The 17,680-nt window shown below is 43.1% G+C and overlaps 1 protein-coding gene across 1 annotated transcript in view; it reads right to left on the bottom strand.

Annotated features, from left to right (window-relative positions):
• LOC131995053 (uncharacterized) overlaps nucleotides 1-17,680 on the bottom strand; it is a 227,289-nt gene that overhangs the window by 52,526 nt on the left and 157,083 nt on the right. The window lies entirely within an intron of this gene.

Here is a 17,680-nt window from a genome sequence, read left to right as displayed (position 1 = left end):
CATCCTCAATCCATTCTCCCATCGCATTAAGTCTCATAGCTCCAGTGGCCGCCTCACACTTAATCTATATATCAATGGGTCTAGATATCTAGAATAGTCTCCAGTGCCCTAGTGGGTGTGGTCCTCATCGATCCGCCTATGCCATGTTGCACTTTTTCTCCATAGCAGTCCACCAAACTACTGAGGGGTAAGTAAATACTGGTCTAATCACGCTCCTGTAGAGCTGGTGGACTATCCTCGGATTCATTCCCCATTTTGAGCCTACGGCCCGTCTATGTAGTGCCCAACACCTGTGAGCCTTCTCAGTACGCTCCTGAATGTGACACTTCCAATTCAGTTTCCTTTCCAACATCACGGCCGAACTTAGCACGCTCTTACTTGTTTGTTTTACGAAATTCAAAATTTTTTAGCGATCTTCTCCATTCAATGGCCTAATGCTGTTGTATCGCCCCAAATGTAAGCGTGTGGGTGTTTGTACCTGCATTTATCTGTGAATGGTTGGTTTTTCATAAAAACCACACATGAATATGTAACACATTAAAATGCTACATGCCGTGCGCCACTCCATGCTGCTGCTGTCGCTTATTTTCTGGGTGTGCAATTAAATTAAGACTTCACAAAATGGCATACAACTCAGAAGCGGCAGGCATTTACATCAGCTACCAGGTGGTAGGCTCAATGGTAGGTACTTGACGTGTGCCACCAGTCGCTAACCGACGTTGCCAGTTTGCCCAACAGAAGCTGAGTGTCTTTTCTTTGATTTCGGTATGGAAAATTGCTGGAAAGCGAGCCAAGAACAAGCATTCATAATACGTGTGCGGTGTCATTCACGCATCTAGGGTGTAGCAACAAAACGGCGCTAGTGAAAGTGGTTGACAGTGGTGGTGGCATGGCGGTGGTGAGCACGTCAAGAGCATAAGTAAGTAGTAACTACCTTGATATCTGTTTATGGCGACCTAATAAGGCACATTTATGATGATGCCTCCATTCACCATTCCCCATTTGCAAACTTAACACAGCACTTGCCGAGGACAAACACAAATCCACACACACACACACACACGCACACATACATCGACTAATCATAAAATTGAGGTTTTTAGGCTTATAATTCACTCACACCTATACAAATGTGCCCACACACACACACGCTTAATTTACTAAACATTTTTGAGAAGCACACTAAAGAAAAGTATATCAAAGTTCTTCACTTGTGTGCCAACACACACTCACACTCACACCTGCATACAATTACAATGAGACTGCCATCTTAAGGAGTGTTTGAGTAGAGATATCCTCTTGCATAGACCTATAATTGTATGAAAAACATTGAAAATATTCACAGTAAAATCACTGTTAATTACTCGATAAATTCAAGACGAGAACTGGCAGTTGGTATTTGAGATGCTCATTAAAATTTTAACTCAAGGAAAAGGGGTTTTAAGATATGAAGAATGATTTGGAGAGTCTAAGAAGGGTTGTTTATCGTGTTTATTTTCAGATTTGCTTTTTTTTAACTGAAGGCTCTGTCAATTTAAAGCACTACAAATGCCAAGGGCCCTTTGCAAAGATTTTGGTGTCTAGGACAACTAGAAATGCGTAGATAATTTGAGTATTTTTTGAAGTCTTAATAAAACTTCAAGGTCTCTGCCCTTAAAAAAACACTTGAAATGTTGTAGCAAGGAATAAATAGGAGCTAAATGATGTCAAGTGCATGCATGTCAAATGTAGAAGGGCATTTGACATACATTTGAGAACGGATAGAGACAAGCCTTTGTAATTTGAAATCGTTAGAGCTGACGTGGTATTGAGATCGTGTGCAAAACTGGCAGGCCCTAAAAGTTGGTCACCTTGGTATTTCGAATGCCAAGGTGACCTGGCCTACCCATCAGCCTTCTCATTTCCCAGAACACCAATGTGTCCGGGAATCCAGACCAACACAACGTCATGAGCCAGTAGTCCGTTCAGGGCCACAAACATTCAGCCACGCACTTCAATATCATCGATCTTGAATTCAAGGCCTTGACGGCCGCCATAGTGTCCACACATATACACGGTTTCGAAGGTGGTAGGTTCATCCTCTGGATCTCCTTTGCGGCAAACATAATGGCACAGACCGTACACTCGTCCCGCAGTCTACCTAAGTCAAGTGTCTGCGAGTAAACCCTCAGTCCTGTTCTTGACTTCATCCTGCAGCCGACAGTGAAGACGGAGGTTTTAACCAACTCAAAGACAGCACCCGCCTCCCACTCCTCCCGTATGGGAAAGCGAATCCGAAACAACCTCTCCGGAATCGTTCTCGGCAACAGCAAGTCTGTGATTCTTCTCAGCCTACCTCCTGCATTTATGGCCTCTAGAATCCGCTTAACTCTTCTTGAGGTATGCATACTGAATTTCTTCGCTGTCAGTCCCTTGGCCACCTTCAGATCAACCAGTCTTTCCAGACGGACTGATTGGGCTTTAATCCTTCGCAGTACTGTGGTTTTTTCTTTCCGGATTGGGAGTAAATACGAAATGTAGGACAATGGCCTGGCTCGCTCTAAAAATCCGTTCCAACCATGGCAGAGTGAGCCCAAGGGATTCCTGCAACAGCATCGTGACGATCCTGTCTGGATGGGATCTCACAGCGGGATACGGTGGAACTACTGATAGAAACACATTGTCCATGCAGCCAGGAAGATTACGACGATCAGGACCTCGTAATACCAGGAAGGCTTGAATTCATGTAAGATTTTATCGATCACATAGATGACGAGGTTAAGATTGAGTGGGCGATTTAAACGGCTGGAGGTTGCGAATCGCCCACTCAATCTTAACCTCGTCATCTAAGTGATCGATAAAATCTTACATGGATTCAAGCCTTCCTGGTATTACGAGGTCCTGATCGTCGTAAACTTCCTGGCTGCATGGACAATGTGTCTCTATCAGTAGTTTCACCGTATCTCGGTGTGAGATCCGTCTTCTCTCCTCAGAAAGCTGGGCATGCTAGGATCTTTGGAGAGGTTAGGTTTAAGTGGCAGTCTGCCATTAGACTCACTAAGACGTTTTGGTCCATTGTGATACCACAAGAACAGAAGAAGGAAGATCCCTTCTAGTTCAAACCATTGGACCATTCCGGTCACTTTAAAAAGTCCAATAACTTGCGAATGTTAACATCCGTTAAATCAGACGGGTTTTCAATGAAATGAGAACCTTATGTGGAACTCCTTCTGACTGCTAGTGCGGGACATACACACAGAAGGTGTTCTATAGTCTCTTCTTCTTCCATGTCCTTACAGCTTCTGCAAAATCGTTGCTGGCAACCTTTAGTCTGTCCGCATGTTATCCGATTAAACAGTGACCTGACATGACGGACACTATGACTGAGATGTCTGTTCTAGCCAATGCCAGCAAAGCTGTAGACCTCTTGAAGTCTATAATAGGTCAAATAGTTTTGGAATGCTTACAGCTCCCTTTTTGCGACCATCTATCATTCGTTGTCCTTCGGGCCTGGTCCTGAAATCTAAGCTTACATGTCGTTAGAGGCATAGATTCCAGTATCCCTGGAATGTGTAGCGTAGTTCCTAGTGTCACAAGCTCGTCCGGTTTAAAATTTCCTAGAACATATCTGTCTCATGTCCCCATATCCAAGACCCATGAACTCTGCGATTAAGATGGCGTGCGTCCACAGGGATCTGTCTCTGAGTCGAGTGGGTCTGGCTGGGCAGTTAAACAGGTGACGTGTATCGTGTAGTCTTTGGTCACAGTCGGGACATATATCTTGCACCTCGGCATCAATCCTTGCTCTGTAGGAGTTGAGGCGGCTGCATCTGCCGGAATGTAATTGAGCCAGAGCTACTCTGGTTTGCCGCGAGAAGTCAATTTCTTCAGGTGCAATTGGAGTCGGTCGTTCACCAAGGACTACATTCACCCGGTAGCTATTTTCGCGCATCTGCATAAATTTTGTCTAGACCTGCTTGATATGCCATTTGATCTTGAGGTTGTCTCCTGTAGCGATGAACCTCGCGCTCTAGATCATGTGGATGATGATTTGGATGGTCTCTGCGATAGCTGTTATCGCCAAAAGGTATTCCTTAGACAGCATGTCGTTATGTCTTCGCACTGGAAGGATCTTTGTCTCCTGATGGAGGTGCTCCACATGAGAACTGAGGAGACAGCCCGTCGTAGTTCGGAGGGCGGCATTCTGACAGATCTGAATATTATTCCACTGCGTGTCACAAAGTTGATGAGACCACACTGGCGCTGCATAACTTTCCACAGACCGGCCAATTGCCTTGTATGTGGTCGACAAAATTTCTTTGTCTGTTCCCCAAGTGCAGCCGGCAAGTGAGTTGAGGACCTTGTTTCTACTTTTGACTTTATCGAAAAATCCGGTGGCATGTGAGGAGAATGTGTAAGAGCGGTCAAATGTGAAGCCAAGTATTTTGAGGCACTTGATGGTCGAAATCATTTCTCTATTGCCCATCACTGCTAGCTCGCTATTCATCTCAAGCGTATTTTTAGTGAACAATGGGGCTGAAGATATAAAGGCAGATATCTTCAAATTTTTTGCAGCGAAATATGAGGCAAGTTCGTTGAGGTAGACGTTCAACCTATCGCAGATATCAACAATGGGTGGGGGCCTGATGCCATGATAGTACAATCGTCCGCAAGTGATACGATCTATATGCCGTCTGAAAAGGGTGGAATGGAGGATAGGTAAAGGTTAAACAGTGCCGGAGATATTATCCCGCCTCAGGAACTCCCTGTATCACTCTATGGTGCTTCGAATTCTTATCCCTAAATTCCAAAACTGACTGGCGACCACACAGATAATTTGCGACCCAGCGTTTCAGGCCTGGCTGGAGGGACGTGTTGGCGATGTCCTCAAATAGTTTGGCATGGCTGACCGTGTCGAATGCCTTCGATAGGTCAGGTGCCACGAGGACCGTGCTATCACATGACCTGGACTGATTGAACCAAGGGCAAATGTGTGCGGTGATGACATGCAAAGCAGTTGTTGTGCTATGCAGTCTTCGAAATCCATGTTGATGCTCATCAAATGGAAATTCTGCTACGAGACTCGGGAAGAGTAATGCCTTAAGCGTCTTTGCTACTATTGAGAAGGGGGACTCCCCCAAACTCGGGTCTTTTCCAGGCTTCAGTAGCGGGATAACTCTGCCCATTTTTCAAACATCGGAAACTATAAGAGTGTTCAAAGACAGGTTGAGGAAGGTAGTAAGGTACTCTACTCCAGGTAAATCCAGATTTTTCAACATCAATGTAGAGATTCCGTTGGGGTCCAATGCCTTGGATGACTTGGCGCCACGGATGACATTCATAACTTCGCCCACAGTAAATTGTGTTGGCTGTCCATTGGCTCGGAGACCTCGGATAAGGCGAATGGCTCTCCTCCTTGCCCTGTCGCTTTTGGGATGCACAATAAATTAACGGTAGAACAACCTGGCGCATTTCTTCAGTTCAGTCAAGGTTACGTAGCCAAAAGTGACTGTTTGCCTGTCATCCCGTCCACCGGGTTTCGAGAGTGACTTAACAGTTGACCACAGCTTGCCTAAATCGGTGTCTAGGTTACATTGCTCCAGAAGATGTTATAATACTTCTAAGGGGAAAGGATCCGAACGAACGAAAGGGTTTTGCATATGCTATATGACTGGGATAGACCCAGGAGTCTCAATGTTAACCCATAGAAGACTGGAATATGCCTGTTCACGACGAAGACGAAGGTGGGCCAATTTAGCGCGTTTACTCAATAAAACGATTTCGATAACTGATAAGGTCAAATGCTTAGGTGTAATCTTTGACAGGAAAATGAAGTGGAAGTGTCACATTCAGGAGCATACAGAGAAGGCTCACAGATGCTGGGCACTATGCAGACGGGCCGTAGGCTCGAAATGGGGCCTGAATCCTAGGATAGTCCACTGGCTCTACAGGAGCGTGATTAGACCAATACTTACTTACGCCTCAGTAGTTTGGTGGACTGCTATGTAGAAAAAGTGCAACATAAGGGCCATACAACAGGTTCAGAGAACATGTTGTCAATGCAATAAGGATCACTCCCACTAGGGCACTGGAGACTATTCTAGATATCCGACCCATGGACACACAAATTAAGTGTAAGGGAGCCACTGCGGCTATGACACTTAAGGCGATGGGAGAATGGATTGAGGATCGGAGCAGCTCATACCATCGCGGTATAATCGAGGCAACGATAGGAAATCTGGAAGGAAGGGAAGAGTTTTCCCATCGGATACCTGCGATGCACTGCTGCCAGAGGCACAGTCTAGGATTGACGGAACCCTAGTATTGCCATATGGAAGATCATATTACACGGATGGATCAAAGATGGAGGATAGAGTGGGCCTGGGGGTCAACATTGAGAACCTAGGGACTGTTTTAGACTGCCTAACCATAATACGGTCCTGCAGGCGGAGCTCCGGGCGATCACGGAATGTGTGAAGTGGTGTCGTGCTAACGTATAAACGTCGAGTGTGAGCATCTTTACCTCTTTGCCATAAGGGCAATAACAACCAGGGTGGTGAGGTCAAGAACAGTCTTGAAGTGTAGGAAGGAGATTAACGCCTTCTCTGAGGATGGCAAAATCTGCATCGTTTGGGTGCCGGGCCAAAACGGAGTAAGGGGAAGTGAAAAGGCAGACGTTTTGGATTTGAAGGCCAGAGGACTGCCGTCAATAAACTTGGTTAACCCGAAGGCATTCGGGTCGACGCAGTCCGAGTTAAGGGAGTGTGCGACGAATGCGCACGTAATACTGTGGAACAGCGAAACGGTCGGTAGGACGACCAAAATCCTATGGGGGGATCCATATCGTGAGAAGACGAGGCTATTACTGAAAGGAAGCAAGAAGGAGGTCAGTATAGCTATTGGTATCATAACGGCAAGTGATAGCAAGTGTCGGGCATGCGGGGAAGATGATGAGACGTTGGAGCATTTACTTTGTCATTGCCCGGCTTTCGCGTCTAACAGATACTGGCACTTAGGTGGAGACACAATACCAGACATGAACCAACTTAGGGGAGTGGTATTGGTATTGGTATGGTATTGAAAACAATTAAGGATTTTGTAAGGAGCACGGTATTCCTAACTTAACATTTTCTTTTTAGAGGTTACTTTCTAGTTTTTAGAGCGCACAACAAGCCGATTACTGGCTTAGGTGTATGTCCATAGTGGCATGGGGCGGATTAATATCTGGACCCTCTTCAACCCAACCTAACCTACATTGCCCCAAGTGTTTCAGCCACCAATTCCGCCTATGTTCGTTGACTACGCTGTTTATTTTCAGATTCAGCTCACTGTTTCTGGGGTTATTGGGGTCCATAAAACGAATCCCACAATGCTCGTCTGCGAGTACCACTGCCTGCACCGGGAAATTGGACAGCACTTGGGGTATTCGGTCGGATGGTATAAAGTGAGCGGCTGGTGTTTTAATGATGCCTCAGAATTTCCTCTCGGCAACTAGCACATCCGAGGGGGGTGGCTGTTCACTGAAGCGGCGATTGGTATACTCTCTGAAGCCAGCCCAATCGCCCTTCTTCTGATGGATAAACGTCCAGTGCTCAGAGATTATGAAGTCGGATGGTCGGTCGATGGTGACAACTATGGAGAGGTGGTCTGACCCCAAAGAGATGACTGATTGCCAGGATACGTCGCTCAGGAGATCAGCGGAAGCAATGGAAATGTCTGGCGAGCTGCTGCACCTCCTCGTAATCCTCTAAAGAGCTAAAATACTTCCTTTGGGCAAATATGGTTTCAAAATAGGTAATTTTTAGTAAATTTGCTGTGGAGGTTTCAAATATTGTTAGACGCAAAACATTCTTTGCTTGGGTTTGGGGGACATATGAAGTACAGAGAACGGTTTATAGGCGAGCTATACCAGGTTATAGACCGATTTGAAGCATATCTCCACTCAAAAATTTCTGTTAACCATTCTTTGGAGATTGGTGGAACCTGCCACAGCCATCAGTCGAGATTTGCAATAGCAGATAACATGCTACAGCCTGATACCACCAAAAACACATTTGGGTGTATTCCGTTCATGCTATGTCTACCCCAGGATTTAGGTCTGTCGCTCCACTGGAAACAGATGTATACCACAAACCGCTTACAGGATAATACAATACAGCAATCACGACTTGTTAAACAACTATGAATAAAAGAAATACACTCAACGATTCCAAGAATAATCAACCATAGGAAATTTCTTGGTAAAGCTTTGGGTCTGATTCCACATTTTGACATGGGCGATATTTTTTTGGAATTTTTTGGAATTTTTTGAAATGCCGTAAACTTGGTAGGATTCTGTTAAAATTTATTTTCAATTTTGCAAAATCCCATGGAAATCCAGGAGCACATATACCTTTATTATCTTCTCAATTGCTTTCGACCTACTCAACAAAACTTCACTTTATTCATCATCAAGCCATGTTGAATTATTGGAATGACTAAGGGAAACTTAATTTGCATTGCATTCCTCAACGTTCAAGTGTTGTAATTTTTCAGGTACAAGCACACGTGGAAAGGCTTTACATCGTTTTCAAAAGCAAAAAACAGCAAAAAAAACGAAAGGGTATTTAAAGTGAATTGTGAATTATTTTCTGTTATTGAGAAAGGAATTTTTATCTCTTCGACATAAGCTTTAAGTCCTTTGGAGTAGGCGTTGTTCAGGCTGATGGCAAAGCCATTGTATCAGATGCCGTGTCCTTGCTGTCGTCCTTCTTTTTTCGTTTTTGCTACATCATCTCTTTAGTTCCACTTAAAGTCTTAAACTTATAACAAGAGCGAATATCTAATCAGCTAAACACGAAGGTATGCAAGGATTAAGGCCTCGCCATGTATGCACAAGCAGATACGTGAGTACAAGGATATGATTTTCCTTTCCTTCTGTTGTCTTTTGTGGAACACCCAAAACCAGTAGAAGAGGACAAGGATCTTCCCACTGTTGCTAGGCAGTTGGGTAGGAATGTGTGCCGACATGTGTCTTATGCCTTTTACTTAAAGTTTTTGTTGCCGTAGTTGTTGTTCCTCCTGTTGTTCAGTTAAATCTTAAATACCTTAACCTGTTTGAGTTGAGGCTACAATTGGGCCCCCGCAAAAAGATGCGTGTTTCCTATACATGTAGAAACAGTGGAGGAATATTTGGGAAATTCAATTGAATTTAGCATAGTGCAAAGTCCAGCAAAGCCAAAGCCACCCCGCACTGGCAATATTAAACAAAAACAAGAAGTCAAGATCCCAGATCGGTTTATATGGCAGCTATATCAGGTTATGAACCGATTTGAACCATACTTGGCACAGTTGTTGGATATAATAACGAAGCACGTCGTGCAAAATTTCATTCCAATCGGATAAGAATTGCGCACTCTAGAGGCTCAAGAAGTCAAGACCCCAGATCGGTGTATATGGCAGCTATATCAGGTTATGAACCGATTTGAACCATATTTGGCACAGTTGTTGGATATTAAAACAAAATACTACGTGCCAAAATTAATTCAAATTGGATAAGAATTGCGTCCTCTAGAGGCTCAAGAAGTCAAGACCCCAGATCGGTTTATATGACAGCTATATCAGGTTATGAACCGATTTGAACCATATTTAGCACAGTTGTTGGATATTAAAACAAAATACTACGTGCCAAAATTCATTCAAATTGGATAAGAATTGCGCACTCTAGAGGCTCAAGAAGTCAAGACCCCAGATCGGTTTATATGGCAGCTATATCAGGTTATGAACCGATTTGAATCATACTAGGCACAGATGTTGGATATCATAACGAAACACGTCGTGCAAAATTTCATTCTGATCGGATAAGAATTGCGCACACTAGAGGCTCAAGAAGCCAAGACCCAAGATCGGTTTATATGGCAGCTATATCAGGTTATGGACCGATTTGAACTATACTTAGCACAGTTGTTGGGTATCATAACAAAACACGTCGTGCAAAATTTCATTTCAATCGGATAAGAATAACGCCCTCCAGTGGCTCAAGAAATCAAGACCCAAGATCGGTTTATATGGCAGCTTTATAAGGTTATTGGCCGATTTGAACCTAACTTAGCATAGTTATTGAAAGTCATAGCAAAACACGTCGTGCAAAATTTCATTCCAATCGGATAATAATTGCGCACTCTAGAGGCTCAAGAAGTCAAGACCCAAGATCGGTTTATATGACAGCTATATCAAAACATGGACCGATATGACCCATTTACAATACCAACCGACCTACACTAATAAGAGGTATTTGTGCAAAATTTCAAGCGGCTAGCTTTACTCCTTCGGAAGTTAGCGTGCTTTCGACAGACAGACGGACGGACGGACGGACAGACGGACGGACATGACTGGATCGACATAAAATTTTACGACGATCAAGAATATATATACTTTATGGGGTCTAAGACGAATATTTCGAGTAGTTACAATCAGAATGACGAAATTAGTATACCCCCCATCTTATGGTGGAGGGTATAATTAATTACAATTACAATCGGCTATTGTTGGCGAACTCAACACTTGAAAAGTAGCCAAAATGTTTGGTTTATTTATAACAATACAGGTATCGTTGCCAAACGCCATGTAACAACAACTGAAATGGCACGGCGAGTTAAGGCTCGAACTCAACGAAATCCACGCCTTAGCGGTAAACAAATGGCTTAAAAATGGCTTGAAAATATCCCAAAAAGCCGAACTAATTTTCCCATCTTCTGGTAAACTGGATTGAAGTTATGCTCAAGGGCAGAATTATCAATGAATTACTGGCTGAGGGCTTGGCGAGAAAGATTGTGACCAGGGGTACGCTGCAGGAGTGTTTTAATCTCTTCCTTGTGGTTCTTAGTTATCAATAAGATTCTCCATTGAGGATGGGGGTCCTTCGAGGATGGGGGTCCTTTGAGGATGGGGGTACTTCGAGGATGGGGGTCCTTCGAGGAAAAAAAAGTGAAAGTGGTTGTCCATGCTGATGAAGTCGTTACATTGAGTGATGGTCCCTTTCTCTCTATTGTCACGGATAACCTTCAGGATGCACTGAGAAAGCTGTCGAGATGAGCAAGGTTCAAAGGGCTTGACATAAACCCCAGGTAAACCAAAATGGTGTTGTTCACAAGAAGGAGGAGATATGACAATTTCAGGGGACCGGCCCATGAGTAGTGCTGCCTCTCATCTCTTGTCGAGATGAGCGAGGGCCAAGGGGCTTGGCATAAACCCTAGGTAAACCAAAATGGTGTTGATCACAAGACGGAGGAGGTATGAAGATTTTAGGGGACCGGCCTATGATAGAGTAGTGCTCGCTCTCTTTCCAGAGTTTAAATACCTCAGCTTCGCGCTTGACTAGAAATTGAACTGGAGCAGGAACGTTGTGATACAAGTCGAACGGGCGCTGAATGTGTTTTATTTTTGTTGCAACTCGGTGGGCAGGAGTTGGGGATTTAGGTCGAGTACGGTCCACGGTCCATTAACACTTTTGTGGTTGGACCGATTCTCACCTACGGATGCCTGGTGTGGCACCAGGCTCTCGAGAAGTTGTGTCTTCGCGTTAAGTTGGAGAAGGCACTGCGTATTGCGGCGGTGCTAATATCGGCAGTGAGGAGGTGTGCTTCAAGAGCCATACTTGATCTGAAACCTTTGAACTTGTACGTGGTGTTAGCGATATTGAAGACTGCCCTCAGACTGAGGGAGTCTGGTACATGGCACCTTTTGGATTTCGGCCATTCGTTTTTTTTCTGCCGAAGGCCCCTGGTATGGGACGACTACGTGGCATTGGTGAGGTGTCGGACTATGGGCAGGGAGGATCATTCTTCGACGGCGCCGTTTGTATTTTGGGCATCGGTTGTTCCGCGAAAGGTCCCTGGCGTATGACAAAATGGTGACGAGACAGACGGAGGCTGTTTTTCCACTCTTGTTTTCATACCCACCACCGAAGGATGAGGGTATATTCATTTTGTCATTCCGTTTGCAACACATCGAAATATCCACTTCCGACCCTATAAAGTAAATAAAATCTTGATCAGCGTAAAAATCTAAGACGTTCTAGCCGTCTGTGCGTCCATCTGCCTATTGAAATCACCAGCCTTTAAAAATTGAGATATTGAGCTGAAAATTTTCACAGATTCTTTTTTGGTCCATAACCAGGTTAAGTTCGAAGATGAGCTTCTAAGAGCTATATCGTACTATATCTTGATATAGCCTCCATATAGACCGATCCTCCGATTTTGGGTCTTAGGCCCATAAAAGCCACATTTATTATCTGATTTTGCTGAAATTTGAGACAGTAAGTTGTGTTAGGCTCTTCAACATCCTTCGTCAATTTGACAAAATTTGGGACAGTGAGTTGTGTTAGCCTCTTCGACATTTTTCTGCAAATTGGCCTATATCGGTCCAGATTTGGATATAGCTGCCATATAGACCGATATTTCGATTTAAAGTCTTGTCCCCATAAAAGGCGCATTTATAATCTGATTTCACTGAAATTTGACACAGTGACTTATGTTAGCCTTTTCGATATCCGTGTCGTAAATGGTTCAGATTGGTTTATTTTTAGATATAGCTACTAAAAAGCTACAGAGCAATGGCGATGGTGAAACCAAATTTGTGCTGGCCGTGTAAGATGGTCGATTCCTACTATGACGAATTTGCTGACTCGGCGTGGGCAGGCGTTATAGGGTACAGGGTTGCCAAGGCCCTGTGGCGGAGGTTCCTCAAAACGAGGAAGACGATTATTATTCAATTGGGGAAGTTTGACTGTTGAGTTGGGGAAGTCTGATTGTTAATGGAAGTTAATGGTAGGCCGGAGAACTGCCGTCAATAAACTTTATTAACCCGAGACCTTTCGGGTCGACGCAGTCCGAGTTAAGCGAATGGGCTACGAATGCGCATGCAAGACTTTGGAACAGCGAAACGGTTGGTTGGACGGCGGAAATCTTATGGGGGATCCAGATCGTGAGAAGAAGGGGCTAGTACTGAAAGGAAGTAAGAAGGAGGTCAGTATAGCTGTTGATATCATGAAGGGTCACATTGAACTACGAGATCAATTATGTAAAATCGGTTCGGCAAGTGAAAGCATGTGTAGGGGATGCTGGGAAGATGATGAGACGTTGCAGCGCTACCTTCGTCATTGTCCGGCTATCGCGCCCAACATAAACCGGCACTTAGGTGGGGACACTATACCAGACATGTACCAAATTAGGGGAGTGCCATGGAAAACACTTAAAAATTTTGTAAGTAGCACCGCATTTCTAACAAAGATTCTCTTTCGAGTTTTCGAGGTTACTTTTTATACCCTCCACCATAGGATACGGGGTATACTAATTTCGTCACTATATTTGTAACACCTCGAAATATTCGTCTAAGACCCCATAAAGTATATATATTCTTGATCATCATGTCATTTTAAGTCGACCTAGCCATGTCCGTCCGTCCGTCTATCCGTCTGTCGAAAGCACTCTAACTTTCGAAGGAGTAACGCTAGCCACTTGAAAATTTGCACAAATACTTTTTATTAGTGTAGGTCGGTTGGTATTGTAAATGGGTCAAACCGGTCCATTTTTGATATAGCTGCCATATAAACCGATCTTGGGTTTTGACTTCTTGAGCCTCTAGAGGGCGCAATTCTTATTTTTTGAAATTTTTATTGAAATTTTGCACGTAGTGTTTTGGTAGCACTTCCAACAACTATGCTAAGTATATTTTGAATCGGTCCATGTTTTGATGTAGTTGTCATATAAATCAATCTGGGTCTTGACTTCTTGAGCCTCTAGAGGGCGCAATACTCAACCGAGTTGGCTGAAGTTATGCATGAGGTGTTTTGTTACGACTTCCAATAACTGTGCAAAGTATGGAATAAATCGGTATATAACCTGATATAGCTGCCATATAAACCGATCTGGGATCTTGAATTCTTGAGCTTGAGGGCGCAATTCCTATCCGATTGGATTGCAATTTTGCACGACATTTTTTGTTACGATATCCAACAAATGTGCTAAGTATAGTTCAAATTGGTTCATAACCTGATATCGCTGCCATATAAACCGATCTTGGGTCTTGACTTCTTGAGCCACAAGAGGGCGCAATTCCTATCCGATTGGAATGAAATTTTGCACGACGTGTTTTGTTATGATATCCAGCATTTGTGCCGAATATGGTTCAAATCGGTTCATAACCTAATATAGCTGCCATATAAACCGATCTTGGGTCTTGACTTCTTGAGCCTCTAGAGGGCGCAATTCTTATCCAATTTCATTGAAATTTTGCACGTAGTGTTTTGGTAGCACTTCCAACAACTATGCTGAGTATGGTTTACATCGGTCCATGTTTTGATATAGCTGCCATATAAAAACTGATCTTGGGTCTTGATTTCTTGAGCCTCTAGAGGGCGCAATTCTCGTCCGATTTAACTGAAATTTTGCACGTAGTGTTTTGGTATCACTTTCAACAACTGTTCTTAGTATGATTCAAATCGGTTCATAATCTGTTATAGCTGTCATATAAACAGATCTTGGATCTTGACTTCTTGAGCCTCTAGAGGGCACAATTCTCATCCGATTTAGCTGACATTTTACATGAGGTGTTTTGTTATGACTTCCAATGACTGTACTAAGTATGGCATAAATCGGTATAGAACCTGATATAGCTGCCATATAAACCGATCTGGGATCTTGACTTCTTGAACCTCTAGAGGGCGCAATTCTCATCCGATTTGGCTGAAATTTTGTACAACGGCTTCTCTCATGACCTTCAACATACGTGTCTTATATGGTCTGAATCGATCAATAGCTTGATACAGCTCCCATATAAACCTATCTCCCGATTTTGCTTCTTGAGCCCCTACAAGGCGCAATTCTTAACCGAATGAACTGAAATATTACACAATGACTTCTACAATGTTCAGCAATCGTTTATGGTCCGAATCGGATTTTAACTTGATATAGCTCCAATAGTGTAACAGTTCTTATTCATTATTCTATGTTTGTCTAAAAAGAGATACCGAGCATAGGATTCGCAAATCCCATCCATGGTGGAGGGTATATAAGATTCGGCCCGGCCGAACTTAGCACGCTCTTACTTGTTTTGTATTTAGAGTGCACAAAAAGCCGATTACTGGCTTAGGTGTATGGCCATAGTGGCATGATGCGGATTACTATCTGCACTCTCTTTTCAATCTAACCTCACCTAATGGAAGTCCTGACCGGCCACTGCAATGTCAGATTCTTGAAATGGCGGTGGCCTCGAAAGTTTCTGCAGGTTCTGTGGGGATGAGGAGGAGTGGAAGACGTTTTTGGCATCTGCTTTGCCAGTACCGCAGTGCCAGGCTTTGGGGTGTACTCTAAATATCTAGAACTGGTCATATCGAAAAGTTTACCCGACCACTTTAGTGTGTATCAAGCGGAGATTCTTGCAATTACGAAAGTTGTGGAATGGCTAAAATATAATGGCATAACGATGATTGGCATAAATATCTTTTCGAACAGTCAATGAATCCCTGGAGAAAATAATTCTGAAAAGCCGCCCTCAACTATCGCAGATCTCTTAACGAGATGTCTGAACAGTTAAAAATTCACCTGTTTTGGGTACCGGACCACAGAGATATCCTAGGAAATTGTAAAGCGGACGAGCTTGCGAGACTAGGACCTATTTTACACATTCCAGGGATACTGGAATCTGTGGCTTTGAATCTAGCGACATGTAAGCTAAGTCTTCAGGACCAGGCACGAACGACAACGAATGATAGATGGTCACAAAGAGGGGGCTGTGAGTATTCCAAAACTATGGTTGCCCAAAAAGTAATTGCGGATTTTTTCAAAAGAAAGTAAATGCATTTTTAATAAAACTTAGAATGAACTTTAATCAAATATACTTGTATTACACTTTTTTTCTAAAGCAAGCTAAAAGTAACAGCTGATAACTGACAGAAGAAAGAATACAATAACAGAGTCACAAGCTGTGAAAAAATTTGTCAACGCCGACTATATGAAAAATCCGCAATTACTTTTTGGGCAACCCAATATATGGCCTAATCTAGACTGGAAGAGGTCTACCGCTTTGCTGTCACTGGCTAGAACAGACGTCTCAGTCATTATGTCCTCCATAACAGGTCATTGTCTAATCGGAAAACATGCTGTCAGACTGAAGGTTGCCAATAAATACTTTTTCCGAATCTCTAAGGACATCGAAGAAAAACAGACTATAGAACACCTTCTGCGTGTGTGTCCAGCACTAGCAGTCAGAAGGAGTTTCACTTAAGGTTCTCATTTCTTTGAGAACCAGTCTGATTTAGTGGATGTGAACATTCGCAAGTCATTGGGCTCTTAGAAGCGATCAGGATGGTTCAAAAGGAGTCTTCCTTCTTCTGTATCTGTGGTATCACAAAGGACGAAAACGTCTATATGACTGCCACTTAGACCTAACCTTACCTAACCTAAGAATCGAGAATGGATATTTCGATGTGTTGCAAACGGAATTACTAAATGAATACTCGTGTAACCCGTATCCTATGGAGGCAGCATAAAAATATCCACCATTGTGTTGCTGCTTAAGCCTGCACCCCTCACCACTATCTCTACCCCACGCACTGACATTAACGAACTCAGGTATTTGTAAACTTTCTCTCTTCTCTTGCGTCTTGAGCTTATTTTTCCGCTTATCTTAAATGCCTAATTTTATGCTATACATTTGCTTGCATTATATGCTACTCTCCTTCAAAAGGATTCTTACAGATGCGATGGATGTTGTTGTTCGTTCGTTTTTTTTCGCCATGCAAAAGCTGTGCCATGTACCAGATTAAAGTATTTTGTAACACAATAACAAGTAAAAACTTGACAGACAACAACACAAACAATTTGCAAAAAAAAGAAGAAAAAAAAAACGTTGAAATGATTTCACAAAAATGCCAAAGTAATTTTCACTTATGCTCATCTGAGTGAATGCGCGACCTCCGGCATCCCCATTCACAAAAAGCCACTACGTTTCATGTGACATGACAGTCGATAACATGGTGAAAACATTCGACAAATTGTAGTGGTATATGTGAGTGGAGTATATTTTTTTGTTTCGATGGGTGTGTGTGTGTGTGTGCGTTGGTTTTTCCCCGTTACTTTGTTTTGTTTTAATTTGTTCGGCTTTATTTTTTAACATTAATTTCATTAATAACATTTACAATGTTAACATGTCCTTGGGGGTCATGATAAAAACAACAACCAAACCCGATGAAGCTCCTCAACCCTCAATATTTGACAAAACTCCACTCATTGAAGGGCGCGCGCCAACATCCAAATCCCCAGTGAGATAAAAAGTCGACTAGAGACAAGAAGGGGTGGCAAAATTGCGAGGCACCAAAGCGCCAAATTGGTGGCAGCACCAACAGAGATAATCAGAACATGCCGCATACGCATTGAAAAACAAACAAACGAACAGAACAGAAGTCGAAACAGAGTCAACGAGCAGCAAAAATGAAAAAAAAAAAACACACACACAAAACAACTACACAGCCATAGTGGCAGACAGGCGAATACAAAACAAATATGAAACAGAGAGGCCATGAAGGGCATTCATGCCACAATATGAGGCCTAGCGAGAGGCTTAAATGTCATAGAATAATGTATGCCAGCGAAATTTTGTCTCTTTATCTTATTCAAATTTTATTTCTATTGAAAAATGTAGCACACTTTTAGGTCCACCACCT

The sequence above is a fragment of the Stomoxys calcitrans genome, chromosome 2 (genome assembly GCF_963082655.1).
Source record: "Stomoxys calcitrans chromosome 2, idStoCalc2.1, whole genome shotgun sequence".
NCBI lineage: Eukaryota > Metazoa > Arthropoda > Insecta > Diptera > Muscidae > Stomoxys > Stomoxys calcitrans.
Note: the sequence above shows the minus strand (reverse complement) of the source record. Positions and strands in the feature narration are given on the sequence as shown.